Here is a 16,171-nt window from a genome sequence, read left to right on the forward strand (position 1 = left end):
GTGCCTGAAGCATGTTATAAAGCATGTTATAAAGCATGTTATAAAGCATGTTATAAAGCATGTTATAAACCATGTTATAAAGCATGTTATAAAGCATGTTATAAAGCATGTTATAAAGCATGTTATAAAGCATGTCGTTAGAGGTGCAAAACCAACTAAAGGTGCAGATGACATTACACAAACCCTTTACTGATGGTTTATAATGTCTCTCTGAAGTTGATCTGGTTGTTTTTAGAGGTGTTTAAAGCTACAAGGTGCCAGATCTACATTACACAAACCCTTTACTGATGGTTTATACTGTATGTCTCTCTGTGCTCCTTGTAGACCCGGTCCAGTCAGTCTCAGTGCTGTTGGAGCTGCAGGATATCCTGTTGAGGACGGGTCTGAAGGATCGGAGCCGTCTGCTGCTGGGGCCTTTCTCCTGTAGCGCCGCCCTAGAGGCCAGGTGGTGTAGGCACAGCAGCAGTCCTGAACCTGAGACTGGGAACCCTAAACTACTGCTGGACCTGAAGGGAGGCCTACTGCAGGTGAGAGGGAACACCCACAATCCTCTGGTTGGAGGCTCCCTGATTTCCCCCTCATTCCTTCCTGATTCCGGGAATTCTTCCAGCCAGGTTTTCTGGGAAACTAACAGAATTTAGAGAAATGTATCAGATTATTTACAACCCTGTGTGCCATTCTCACCCTAATTCAGTAACATAGAGTTAGTCCACCTTTCTGTCAGAGATCTGATGAGACCAAACATTTTCCCCATACTGTCATTCATCACCCTAATGACCTCTACTAATGACCTCTACTGTCATTCATCACCCTAATGACCTCTACTGGTTATTCTTCACCCTAATGACCTCTACTAATGACCTCACCCTAATGACCTCTACTGTTATTCATCATTCTAATGACCTCTACTGTTATTCATCACTCTAATGACCTCTACTGTTATTCATCACTCTAATGACCTCTACTGTTATTCATCACCCTAATGACCTCTACTGGTTATTCATCACTCTAATGACCTCTACTAATGACTTCTACTGTTATTCATCACCCTAATGACCTCTACTGGTTATTCATCACTCTAATGATCTCTACTAATGACCTCTACTGTTATTCATCACTCTAATGACCTCTACTGTTATTCATCACTCTAATGACCTCTACTGTTATTCATCACCCTAATGACCTCTACTGTTATTCATCACTCTAATGACCTCTACTGTTATTCATCACCCTAATGACCTCTACTAATGACTTCTACTGTTATTCATCACCATATTGACCTCTACTGGTTATTCATCACTCTAATGATCTCTACTAATGACCTCTACTGTTATTCATCACTCTAATGACCTCTACTGTTATTCATCACTCTAATGACCTCTACTGTTATTCATCACCCTAATGACCTCTACTGGTTATTCATCACTCTAATGACCTCTACTAATGACTTCTACTGTTATTCATCACTCTAATGACCTCTACTAATGACCTCTACTGTTATTCATCACTCTAATGACCTCTACTGTTATTCATCACTCTAATGACCTCTACTAATGACCTCTACTGTTATTCATCACTCTAATGACCTCTACTGTTATTCATCACTCTAATGACCTCTACTGTTATTCGTCACCCTAATGACCTCTACTGTTATTCATCACTCTAATGACCTCTACTAATGACCTCTACTGGTTATTCATCACTGTAATGACCTCTACTGTTATTCATCACCCTAATGACCTCTACTGGTTATTCATCACTCTAATGACCTCTACTAATGACCTCTACTGGTTATTCATCACTCTAATGACTGTTAGGGATCGACTGGTACTTCTACTGTTAGGGTACAGACTGGTATTTCTACTGTTAGGGATCGACTGGTACTTCTACTGTTAGGGATTGATTGGTACTTCTACTGTTAGGCTGAAGACTGGTACTTCTACTGTTAGAGATCGACTGGTACTTCTACTGTTAGGGATCGACTGGTACTTCTACTGTTAGGGATCGACTGGTACTTCTACTGTTAGGGATCGACTGGTACTTCTACTGTTAGGGAGATACTTATACTGTTAGGGATCGACTGGTACTTCTACTGTTAGGGATCGACTGGCACTTCTACTGTTAGGGATCGACTGGTACTTCTACTGGTAGGGATCGACTGGTACTTCTACTGTCAGGGTACAGACTGGTACTTCTAATGTTAGGGTACAGACTGGTACTTCTACTGTTAGGGTACAGACTGGTACTTCTACTGTTAGGGTACAGACTGGTACTTCTACTGTTAGAGATCGACTGGTACTTCTACTGTTAGGGATCGACTGGTACTTCTACTGTTAGGGATCGACTGGTACTTCTACTGTTAGGGATCGACTGGTACTTCTACTGTTAGGGATCGACTGGTACTTCTACTGTTAGGGATCGACTGGTACTTCTACTGTTAGGGATCGACTGGCACTTCTACTGGTAGGGATCGACTGGTACTTCTACTGTCAGGGTACAGACTGGTACTTCTAATGTTAGGGTACAGACTGGTACTTCTACTGTTAGGGTACAGACTGGTACTTCTACTGTTAGGGTACAGACTGGTACTTCTACTGTTAGAGATCGACTGGTACTTCTACTGTTAGGGATCGACTGGTACTTCTACTGTTAGGGATCGACTGGTACTTCTACTGTTAGGGATCGACTGGTACTTCTACTGTTAGGGATCGACTGGTACTTCTACTGTTAGGGATCGACTGGTACCTCTACTGTTAGGGAGATACTTATACTGTTAGGGATCGACTGGTACTTCTACTGTTAGGGATCGACTGGTACTTCTACTGTCAGGGTACAGACTGGTACTTCTACTGTTAGGGATCGACTGGTACTTCTACTGTTAGGGATCGACTGGTACTTCTACTGTTAGGGATCGACTGGTACTTCTACTGTTAGGGTACAGACTGGTACTTCTACTGTTAGGGTACAGACTGGTACTTCTACTGTTAGGGTACAGACTGGTACTTCTACTGTTAGGGTACAGACTGGTACTTCTACTGTTAGGGTACAGACTGGTACTTCTACTGTTAAGGTACAGACTGGTACTTCTACTGTTAGGGTACAGACTGGTACTTCTACTGTTAGGGTACAGACTGGTACTTCTACTGTTAGGGTACAGACTGGTACTTCTACTGTTAGGGTACAGACTGGTACTTCTACTGTTAGGGATCGACTGGTACTTCTACTGTTAGGGATCGACTGGTACTTCTACTGTTAGGGTACAGACTGGTACTTCTACTGTTAGGGTACAGACTGGTACTTCTACTGTTAAGGTACAGACTGGTACTTCTACTGTTAGGGTGCAGACTGGTACTTCTACTGTTAGGGTACAGACTGGTACTTCTACTGTTAGGGTACAGACTGGTACTTCTACTGTTAGGGTACAGACTGGTACTTCTACTGTTAGGGTACAGACTGGTACTTCTACTTTTAGGGTACAGACTGGTACTTCTACTGTTAGGGTACAGACTGGTACTTCTACTGTTAGGGTACGGACTGGTACTTCTACTGTTAGGGATCGACTGGTACTTCTACTGTTAGGGATCGACTGGTACTTCTACTGTTAGGGTACAGACTGGTACTTCTACTGTTAGGGTACAGACTGGTACTTCTACTGTTAGGGATCGACTGGTACTTCTACTGTTAGGGATCGACTGGTACTTCTACTGTTAGGGATCGACTGGTACTTCTACTGTTAGGGATCGACTGGTACTTCTACTGTTAGGGTACAGACTGGTACTTCTACTGTTAGGGATCGACTGGTACTTCTACTGTTAGGGATCGACTGGTACTTCTACTGTTAGGGATCGACTGGTACTTCTACTGTTAGGGTACAGACTGGTACTTCTACTGTTAGGGTGCAGACTGGTACTTCTACTGTTAGGGTACAGACTGGTACTTCTACTGTTAGGGATCGACTGGTACTTCTACTGTTAGGGTACAGACTGGTACTTCTACTGTTAGGGTACAGACTGGTACTTCTACTGTTAGGGTACAGACTGGTACTTCTAATGTTAGGGTACAGACTGGTACTTCTACTGTTAGGGTACAGACTGGTACTTCTACTGTTAGGGTACAGACTGGTACTTCTACTGGTAGGGATCGACTGGTACTTCTACTGTCAGGGTACAGACTGGTACTTCTAATGTTAGGGTACAGACTGGTACTTCTACTGTTAGGGTACAGACTGGTACTTCTACTGTTAGGGTACAGACTGGTACTTCTACTGTTAGAGATCGACTGGTACTTCTACTGTTAGGGATCGACTGGTACTTCTACTGTTAGGGATCGACTGGTACTTCTACTGTTAGGGATCGACTGGTACTTCTACTGTTAGGGATCGACTGGTACTTCTACTGTTAGGGATCGACTGGTACTTCTACTGGTAGGGTACAGACTGGTACTTCTAATGTTAGGGTACAGACTGGTACTTCTACTGTTAGGGTACAGACTGGTACTTCTACTGTTAGGGTACAGACTGGTACTTCTACTGTTAGAGATCGACTGGTACTTCTACTGTTAGGGATCGACTGGTACTTCTACTGTTAGGGATCGACTGGTACTTCTACTGTTAGGGATCGACTGGTACTTCTACTGTTAGGGATCGACTGGTACTTCTACTGTTAGGGATCGACTGGTACCTCTACTGTTAGGGAGATACTTATACTGTTAGGGATCGACTGGTACTTCTACTGTTAGGGATCGACTGGTACTTCTACTGTCAGGGTACAGACTGGTACTTCTACTGTTAGGGATCGACTGGTACTTCTACTGTTAGGGTACAGACTGGTACTTCTACTGTTAGGGTACAGACTGGTACTTCTACTGTTAGGGTACAGACTGGTACTTCTACTGTTAGGGTACAGACTGGTACTTCTACTGTTAGGGTACAGACTGGTACTTCTACTGTTAAGGTACAGACTGGTACTTCTACTGTTAGGGTACAGACTGGTACTTCTACTGTTAGGGTACAGACTGGTACTTCTACTGTTAGGGTACAGACTGGTACTTCTACTGTTAGGGTACAGACTGGTACTTCTACTGTTAGGGATCGACTGGTACTTCTACTGTTAGGGATCGACTGGTACTTCTACTGTTAGGGTACAGACTGGTACTTCTACTGTTAGGGTACAGACTGGTACTTCTACTGTTAAGGTACAGACTGGTACTTCTACTGTTAGGGTACAGACTGGTACTTCTACTGTTAGGGTACAGACTGGTACTTCTACTGTTAGGGTACAGACTGGTACTTCTACTGTTAGGGTACAGACTGGTACTTCTACTGTTAGGGTACAGACTGGTACTTCTACTTTTAGGGTACAGACTGGTACTTCTACTGTTAGGGTACAGACTGGTACTTCTACTGTTAGGGTACAGACTGGTACTTCTACTGTTAGGGATCGACTGGTACTTCTACTGTTAGGGATCGACTGGTACTTCTACTGTTAGGGTACAGACTGGTACTTCTACTGTTAGGGTACAGACTGGTACTTCTACTGTTAGGGATCGACTGGCACTTCTACTGTTAGGGATCGACTGGTACTTCTACTGTTAGGGATCGACTGGTACTTCTACTGTTAGGGATCGACTGGTACTTCTACTGTTAGGGTACAGACTGGTACTTCTACTGTTAGGGATCGACTGGTACTTCTACTGTTAGGGTACAGACTGGTACTTCTACTGTTAGGGATCGACTGGTACTTCTACTGTTAGGGATCGACTGGTACTTCTACTGTTAGGGATCGACTGGTACTTCTACTGTTAGGGTACAGACTGGTACTTCTACTGTTAGGGTACAGACTGGTACTTCTACTGTTAGGGATCGACTGGCACTTCTACTGTTAGGGTACAGACTGGTACTTCTACTGTTAGGGATCGACTGGCACTTCTACTGTTAGGGTACAGACTGGTACTTCTACTGTTAGGGTACAGACTGGTACTTCTACTGTTAGGGATCGACTGGTACTTCTACTGTTAGGGTACAGACTGGTACTTCTACTGTTAGGGTACAGACTGGTACTTCTACTGTTAGGGTACAGACTGGTACTTCTACTGTTAGGGATCGACTGGTACTTCTACTGTTAGGGTACAGACTGGTACTTCTACTGTTAGGGATCGACTGGTACTTCTACTGTTAGGGTACAGACTGGTACTTCTACTGTTAGGGTACAGACTGGTACTTCTACTGTTAGGGTACAGACTGGTACTTCTACTGTTAGGGTACAGACTGGTACTTCTACTGTTAGGGTACAGACTGGTACTTCTACTGTTAGGGTACAGACTGGTACTTCTACTGTTAGGGTACAGACTGGTACTTCTACTGTTAGGTACAGACTGGTACTTCTACTGTTAGGGATCGACTGGTACTTCTACTGTTAGGGTACAGACTGGTACTTCTACTGTTAGGGTACAGACTGGTACTTCTACTGTTAGGGTACAGACTGGTACTTCTACTGTTAGGGATCGACTGGTACTTCTACTGTTAGGGTACAGACTGGTACTTCTACTGTTAGGGTGCAGACTGGTACTTCTACTGTTAGGGTACAGACTGGTACTTCTACTGTTAGGGTACAGACTGGTACTTCTACTGTTAGGGTACAGACTGGTACTTCTACTGGTAGGGTACAGACTGGTACTTCTACTGTTAGGGTACAGACTGGTACTTCTACTGTTAGGGATCGACTGGTACTTCTACTGTTAGGGTACAGACTGGTACTTCTACTGTTAGGGTGCAGACTGGTACTTCTACTGTTAGGGTACAGACTGGTACTTCTACTGTTAGGGTACAGACTGGTACTTCTACTGTTAGGGTGCAGTCTGGTACTTCTACTGTTAGGGTACAGACTGGTACTTCTACTGTTAGGGATCGACTGGTACTTCTACTGTTAGGGTACAGACTGGTACTTCTACTGTTAGGGTGCAGACTGGTACTTCTACTGTTAGGGTACAGACTGGTACTTCTACTGTTAGGGATCGACTGGTACTTCTACTGTTAGGGTACAGACTGGTACTTCTACTGTTAGGGTACAGACTGGTACTTCTACTGTTAGGGTACAGACTGGTACTTCTACTGTTAGGGTACAGACTGGTACTTCTACTGTTAGGGTACAGACTGGTACTTCTACTGTTAGGGTACAGACTGGTACTTCTACTGTTAGGGTACAGACTGGTACTTCTACTGTTAGGGTACAGACTGGTACTTCTACTGTTAGGGATCGACTGGTACTTCTACTGTTAGGGTACAGACTGGTACTTCTACTGTTAGGGTACAGACTGGTACTTCTACTGTTAGGGTACAGACTGGTACTTCTACTGTTAGGGATCGACTGGTACGTCTACTGTTAGGGTACAGACTGGTACTTCTACTGTTAGGGTGCAGACTGGTACTTCTACTGTTAGGGTACAGACTGGTACTTCTACTGTTAGGGTACAGACTGGTACTTCTACTGTTAGGGTACAGACTGGTACTTCTACTGGTAGGGTACAGACTGGTACTTCTACTGTTAGGGTACAGACTGGTACTTCTACTGTTAGGGATCGACTGGTACTTCTACTGTTAGGGTACAGACTGGTACTTCTACTGTTAGGGTGCAGACTGGTACTTCTACTGTTAGGGTACAGACTGGTACTTCTACTGTTAGGGTACAGACTGGTACTTCTACTGTTAGGGTGCAGTCTGGTACTTCTACTGTTAGGGTACAGACTGGTACTTCTACTGTTAGGGTACAGACTGGTACTTCTACTGTTAGGGATCGACTGGTACTTCTACTGTTAGGGATCGACTGGTACTTCTACTGTTAGGGATCGACTGGTACTTCTACTGTTAGGGTGCAGACTGGTACTTCTACTGTTAGGGATCGACTGGTACTTCTACTGTTAGGGTGCAGACTGGTACTTCTACTGTTAGGGTACAGTCTGGTACTTCTACTGTTAGGGTACAGACTGGTACTTCTACTGTTAGGGTACAGACTGGTACTTCTACTGTTAGGGTACAGACTGGTACTTCTACTGTTAGAGATCGACTGGTACTTCTACTGTTAGGGTACAGACTGGTACTTCTACTGTTAGGGTACAGACTGGTACTTCTACTGTTAGGGTACAGACTGGTACTTCTACTGTTAGGGTACAGACTGGTACTTCTACTGTTAGGGTGCAGACTGCCATTAACAGGAAGATCAGTCACAACTCAGCACTTAATACATAATCATACACTTCCTTCTGCAAATACTGAGTGTTTGTGGTGTTTTAATGAAGTCTTGTACAAAAACCACCCAAATTCCTTCCGTTCCAGCCCCAAACTTTAGAAATACCCACATGTTCCTGTTTTTACGTTTAGTCACCCTCCTCCACAGCAGAGTAGAGCCCAGTCTGGTTCCGTGTCTCAACTATTTTTTTGACTCAGAGATTCCTGCCTTCCTGTCCAAACCCCATCCCCAATCCCATCCTTAATCCCCAACCCCATCCCGAACTCTACCCTCTCCTTAAACCCCAGCCTCAACCCAAACCAAGCCCCAACCCCATCCTTAACCCCCAACCCCTTCCTTAACCCCCAGCCCCAACCCCTTCCTTAACCCCATCTTTAACCCTCACCACCATCCCCAGCCACAACCCCATCCTTAACCCCCAACCCCATTCTTAACCCCAAGCTCCAACCCCATCCTTAACCCCCAACCCCTTCCTTAACCCCCAGCCCCAACCCCTTCCTTAACCCCATCTTTAACCCTCACCACCAACCCCAGCCACAACCCCATCCTTAACCCCCAACCCCATTCTTAACCCCAAGCTCCAACCCCATCCTTAACCCCCAACCCCTTCCTTAACACCCAGCCCCAACCCCTTCCTTAACCCCATATTTAACCCTCACCACCAACCCCAGCCACAACCCCATCCTTAACCCCCAACCCCATCCTTAACCCCAAGCTCCAACCCCATCCTTAACCCCCAGCCCCAACCCCATCCTTAACCCCTAACCCCATCCTTAACCCCAACCCCTTCCTTGACCCCATCTTTAACCCTCACCACCAAACCCCAGCCCCAAATCCATCCTTAACCCCCAGCCCCAACCCCATCCTTAACCCCTAACCCCATCCTTAACCCCCAACCCCTTCCTTGACCCCATCTTTAACCCTCACCACCAATCCCCAGCCCCAAATCCATCCTTAACCCCCAACCCCATCCTTAACCCCTAACCCCATCCTTAACCCCCAACCCCTTCCTTGACCCCATCTTTAACCCTCACCACCAAACCCCAGCCCCAAATCCATCCTTAACCCCCAGCCCCAACCCCATCCTTAACCCCTAACCCCATCCTTAACCCCCAACCCCTTCCTTGACCCCATCTTTAACCCTCACCACCAAACCCCAGCCCCAAATCCATCCTTAACCCCCAGCCCCAACCCCATCCTTAACCCCTAACCCCATCCTTAACCCCCAACCCCTTCCTTGACCCCATCTTTAACCCTCACCACCAACCCCCAGCCCCAAATCCATCCTTAACCCCCAGCCCCATCCCCATCCTTAACCCCTAACCCCATCCTTAACCCCCAACCCCTTCCTTGACCCCATCTTTAACCCTCACCACCAACTCCCAGCCCCAAATCCATCCTTAACCCCCAAACCCATCCTTAACCCCAACCCCATCCTTAACCCCCAACCCCATCCTTAACCCCCAACCCCAACTCCATCCTTAACCCCCAGCCCCAACCTTAACCTCCAACCCCAACCTTAACCCCCCAACCCCAACTCCATCCTTAACCCCCAGCCCCATCCTTAACCCCCACCCATCCTTAACCCTCACCCCAACCCCACCCTTCCTTAACACTCACCCCAACCCCACCCATCCTTAACCCTCATCCCCAGCCCCAACAACTCAACACTTAATACATAATCATACATTTCCTTCTGCAAATACATAGTGTTTGTGGTGATTTAATGAAGTCTTGTACAAAAACACCCAAATTCCTTCCGTTCCAGCTCCAAACTTTTTCCTGTTTTTACGTTTAGTCACCCTCCTCCACAGCAGAGTAAAGCCCAGTCTGGTTCCGTGTCTCAACTGTTTTTGACTCAGAGATTCCTGCCTTCCTGTCCAAACCCATTCCCCAAGCCCCAGCCCAACCCCCCACCCCATTCTTATCCCCCGCCCCAGCTCCATCCTTATCCCCCAACCCCATCCTAACCCAGCCCAAACTCCATCCTTAACCCCCAGCCCAAACTCCATCCTTAACCCCCAGCCCAAACTCCATCCTTAACCCCAACCCCATCCTTAAACCCTTGACCCCATCCTTAACAGCCCAAACTCCATCCTTAACCCCAGCCCAAACCCCAGCCCCAAACTCCATCCTTAACCCTCAGCCCCAGCCCCATCCTTAAACCCCAACCCCGTCCTTAACCCCCATCCCCATATTTAACCCCCAGCCCAAACCCCATCATTAACCCCTAACCCCATCATTAAACCCCAAATCCATCCTTAATCCCCAGCCCCAACCCCATCCTTAAACTAACCCCATCCTTAACCCCCAGCCCCAAACCCCATCTTTAACCCTCACCACCAATCCCCAGCCCCAAATCCATCCTTAACCCCCAGCCCCAACCCCATCCTTAACCCCTAACCCCATCCTTAACCCCCAACCCCTTCCTTGACCCCATCTTTAACCCTCACCCCAAACCCCAGCCCCAAATCCATTAACCCCCAGCCCCAACCCCATCCTTAACCCCTAACCCCATCCTTAACCCCAACCCCCACCCCATCTTTAACCCCAACCCCCAGCCCCAAATAACCCCCAAACCCATCCTTAACCCCAACCCCATCCCAACCCCAACTCCATCCTTAACCCCCAGCCCCATCCTTAACCCCAACCCATCCTTAACCCCCAACCCCAACTCCCCAACCCCAGCCCCATCCTTAACCCTCAGCCCCATCCTTAACCCCAAACCCATCCTTAACCCTCACCCCAACCCCACCCATCCTTAACCTCACCCCAACCCCCCCTTCCTTAACCCTCACCCCACCCATCCTTAACCCTCATCCCCAGCCCCAACAACTCAACACTTAATACATAATCATACATTTCCTTCTGCAAATACGGAGTGTTTGTGGTGATTTAATGAAGTCTTGTACAAAAAACACCCAAATTCCTTCCGTTCCAGCTCCAAACTTTTCCTGTTTTTTACGTTTAGTCACCCTCCTCCACAGCAGAGTAGAGCCCAGTCTGATTCCGCCACAACCCCATCCCTAACCCCCAACCCCATTCTTAACCCCAAGCTCCAACCCCATCCTTAACCCCCAACCCCTTCCTTAACCCCAGCACCAACCCCTTCCTTGACCCCATCTTTAACCCTCACCACCAACCCCCAGCCCCAAACCCATCCTTAACCCCCAGCCCCAACCCCATCATTAACCCCCAAACTCATCCTCAACCCCAGCCCCATCCTTAACCCCAATCCCCCCAGCCTCATTTTAACCCCAAGCCCCCCCAACCCCATCCCAACCCCCCACCCCATGACCCCATCTTTAACCCTCACCCCAGCCCCCACCCCTCCATCCTTAACCCAACCCCATCCTTAACCCCCAACCCCTTCCTTGACCCCATCTTTAACCCTCACCACCAACCCCCAGCCCCAAATCCATCCTTAACCCCAGCCCCATCCCCATCCTTAACCCCTAACCCCATCCTTAACCCCCAACTTGACCCCATCTTTAACCCTCACCACCAACCCCCAGCCCCAAATCCATCCTTAACCCCCAACCCCATCCTTAACCCCAACCCCATCCTTAACCCCCAACCCCCAACCCCATCCTTAACCCCCAACCCCAACTCCATCCTTAACCCCCAACCCCATCCTTAACCCCCACCCCATCCTTAACCCCCACCCCAACCCATCCTTAACCCCTCACCCCAACCCCACCCATCCTTAACCCTCCACCCTCACCCCCAACCCCACCCTTCCTTAACCCTCACCCCAACCCCACCCATCCTTAACCCTCATCCCCAGCCCCAACAACTCAACACTTAATACATAATCATACATTTCCTTCTGCAAATACATAGTGTTTGTGGTGATTTAATGAAGTCTTGTACAAAAAACACCCAAATTCCTTCCGTTCCAGCTCCAAACTTTTTCCTGTTTTTACGTTTAGTCACCCTCCTCCACAGCAGAGTAGAGCCCAGTCTGATTCCGCCACAACCCCATCCCTAACCCCCAACCCCATTCTTAACCCCAAGCTCCAACCCCATCCTTAACCCCCAACCCCTTCCTTAACCCCCAGCACCAACCCCTTCCTTGACCCCATCTTTAACCCTCACCACCAACCCCCAGCCCCAAACCCATCCTTAACCCCCAGCCCCAACCCCATCATTAACCCCCAAACTCATCCTCAATCCCCAGCCCCATCCTTAACCCCAGCCTCATCCTTACCCCCAGCCCCAACTCCATCCTTAACCCCCAACTCCCAACCCCATCCTTAACCCCCAGCCCCAACCCCATCCTTAACCCCTAACCCCATCCTTAACCCCCAACCCCTTCCTTGACCCCATCTTTAACCCTCACCACCAACCCCCAGCCCCAAATCCATCCTTAACCCCAGCCCCATCCCCATCCTTAACCCCTAACCCCATCCTTAACCCCCAACCCCTTCCTTGACCCCATCTTTAACCCTCACCACCAACCCCAGCCCCAAATCCATCCTTAACCCCCAAACCCATCCTTAACCCCAACCCCATCCTTAACCCCCAACCCCAACTCCATCCTTAACCCCCAGCCCCAACCTTAACCCCACCCCAACCTTAACCCCCAACCCCAACTCCATCCTTAACCCCCAGCCCCATCCTTAACCCCCAGCCCCATCCTTAACCCCAAACCCATCCTTAACCCTCACCCCAAACCCCTTAACCCTCACCCCAACCCCACCCTTCCTTAACCCTCACCCCAACCCCATCCATCCTTAACGCTCATCCCCAGCCCCAACAACTCAACACTTAATACATAATCATACATTTCCTTCTGCAAATACATAGTGTTTGTGGTGATTTAATGAAGTCTTGTACAAAAAACACCCAAATTCCTTCCGTTCCAGCTCCAAACTTTTTCCTGTTTTTACGTTTAGTCACCCTCCTCCACAGCAGAGTAGAGCCCAGTCTGGTTCCGTGTCTCAACTGTTTTTTGACTCAGAGATTCCTGCCTTCCTGTCCAAACCCATTCCCCAAGCCCCAGCCCAACCCCCCACCCCATTCTTATCCCCCCGCCCCAGCTCCATCCTTATCCCCCAACCCCATCCTTAACCACCAGCCCAAACTCCATCCTTAACCCCCAGCCCAAACTCCATCCTTAACCCCCAGCCCAAACTCCATCCTTAACCCTCAGCCCCAGCCCCATCCTTAAACCCCAACCCCGTCCTTAACCCCCATCCCCATATTTAACCCCCAGCCCAAACCCCATCATTAACCCTAACCCCATCATTAAACCGCAAACCCATCCTTAACCCCATCCCCAACCCCATCCTTAACCCCAGCATCAACCCCATCCTTAACCCCCATCCTAACCCCCAGCCCAAACCCCATCCCCTAACTCCATCCAACCCCATCATTAACCCCCAACCCCATCCTTAACCCCCAACCCTATCCTTCACCCCCTACCCTATCCTTCACCCCTACCCCATCCTTAACCCCAACCCATCATTAACCCCCAAACCCATCCTTAACCCCCAACCCCAGCCTTAACCCCCAACCCTATCCTTCACCCCCTACCCTATCCTTCACCCCTCCCCATTCATAACCCCCAACCCCTTAACCCTCAACCTCATCCTTAACCCCCAAATCCTTCACCCCTACCCCATTCCTAACCCCCAACCCCATCCTTAACCCCCAACCCCATCCTTAACCCCCAACCCCATCCTTAACCCCGAACCCATCCTTAACCCCCAAACCCGTCCTTTACCCCCAAACCCATCCTTAACCCCCAACCCCATCCTTAACCCCCAAACTCATCCATAACCCCAACCCCATCCTTAACCCCAACCCCATCCTTAACCCCCAACCCCATCCTTAACCCCCAAACCCATCCTTAACCCTCAGCCCCAACCCCATCCTTTACCCCAACCCCATCGTTAACCCCCAGCCCCGACCCCATCCTTTACCCCAACCCCATCCTTTACCCCAACCCCATTCTTAACCCCCAACCCCATCCTTTACCCCAACCCCATTCTTAACCCCCAACCCCATCATTAACCCCAAACCCAGTCTTTCCCCAACCCCATCCTTTACCCCAAACCCCATCCTTTACCCCCAACCCCATCCTTTACCCCAACCCCATCCTTAACCCCATCCTTAACCCCTAGCTCCTAGCCCCAACCCCATTCTTAACCCCCAACCCCATCATTAACTCCCAACCCCATTCTTTACCCCAACCCCATCCTTAACCCCTAACCTCATCCTTAACCCCCAACCCCATTCTTTACCCCAACCCCATCCTTAACCCAACCCCATCCTTAACCCCCCAACATTAACCCCCAACCCCATCCTTAACCCCCAACCCCATCCTTTACCCCAACCCCATCCTGAACCCAACCCCATCCTTAACCCCCAACCCCATCCTTAACTCCCCAACCCCATCCTTAACCCCCTTAACCCCCAACCCCATCCTTTACCCCAACCCCATCCCCTAACCCCAACCCCATCATTTACCCCCAACCCCATCCTTTACCCCAACCCCATCCTTAACCCCATTCTTAACCCCTAGCTCCTAGCCCCAACCCCATCCTTAACCCCCAACCCCATTCTTAACCCCCAACCCCATCATTAACTCCCAACCCCATTATTTACCCCAACCCCATCCTTAACCCCTAACCTCATCCTTAACCCCCAACCCCATCCTTAACCCCCAACCCCATTCTTTACCCCAACCCCATCCTTAACCCCAACCTTAACCCCAAGCCCCATCTTAACCCCCAACCCCATCCTTTACCCCAACCCCATTCTTAACCCCCAAACCCATCCTTTACCCCAACCCCATTCTTAACCCCAACCCCGTCATTAACCCCAAACCCAGTCTTTACCCCAACCCCATCCTTTACCCCCAACCCCATCCTTTACCCCCAACCCCATCCTTTACCCCAACCCCATCCTTAACCCCATCCTTAACCCCATCCTTTACCCCAACCCCATTCTTAACCCCCAACCCCATCATTAACTCCCAACCCCATTCTTTACCCCAACCCCATCCGTAACCCCTAACCTCATCCTTAACCCCCAACCCCATTCTTTACCCCAACCCCATCCTTAACCCCCAACCCCATCATTATTTACCCCCAACCCCATCCTTTACCCCAACCCCATCCTTAACCCCCCCAGCTCCTAGCCCCAACCCCATCCTTAACCCCCAACCCCATTCTTAACCCCCAACCCATCATTAACTCCCAACCCCATTATTTACCCCAACCCCATCCTTAAACCCCAACCTCATCCTTAAACCCCAACCCCATCCTTAACCCCCAACCCCATTCTTTACCCCAACCCCATCCTTAACCCAACCCCAACCTTAACCCCCAGCCCCATCCTTAACCCCCAAACCCATCCTTAACCCCCAGCCCCAACCCCATCCTTTACCCCAACCCCATCCTTAACCCACCCCAACCTTAACCCCCAGCCCCATCCTTAACCCCCAAGCCCCATCCTTAACCCCCAGCCCCAACCCCATCCTTAACCCAACCCCATCCTTAACCCCCAGCCCCATCCTTAACCTCCAACCCCATCCTTAACCCCCAACCCCATCCTTAACCCCCAACCCATCGTTAACTCCACCTTAACCCCAACCCCATCCTTTACCCCAACCCCATTCTTAATCCCCAACCCCATCATTAACCCCCAACCCAGTCTTTACCCCAACCCCATCCTTAACCCCATTCTTAACCCCTAGCTCCTAGCCCCAACCCCATCCTTAACCCCCAACCCCATCATTAACTCCCAGCCCCATCCTTAACCCCAACCCCATTCTTAACCCCCAGCCCCAACCCCATCCTTTACCCCATCCTTAACCCCCAACATTAACCCCCAGCCCCATCCTTAACCCCGAACCTTAACCCCCAGCCCCATCCTTAACCCCCAACCCCATCCTTAACCCCCAACCCCATCCTTAACCC

Source organism: Oncorhynchus tshawytscha, unplaced genomic scaffold, assembly GCF_018296145.1.
Source record: "Oncorhynchus tshawytscha isolate Ot180627B unplaced genomic scaffold, Otsh_v2.0 Un_contig_3734_pilon_pilon, whole genome shotgun sequence".
Classification (NCBI taxonomy): domain Eukaryota; kingdom Metazoa; phylum Chordata; class Actinopteri; order Salmoniformes; family Salmonidae; genus Oncorhynchus; species Oncorhynchus tshawytscha.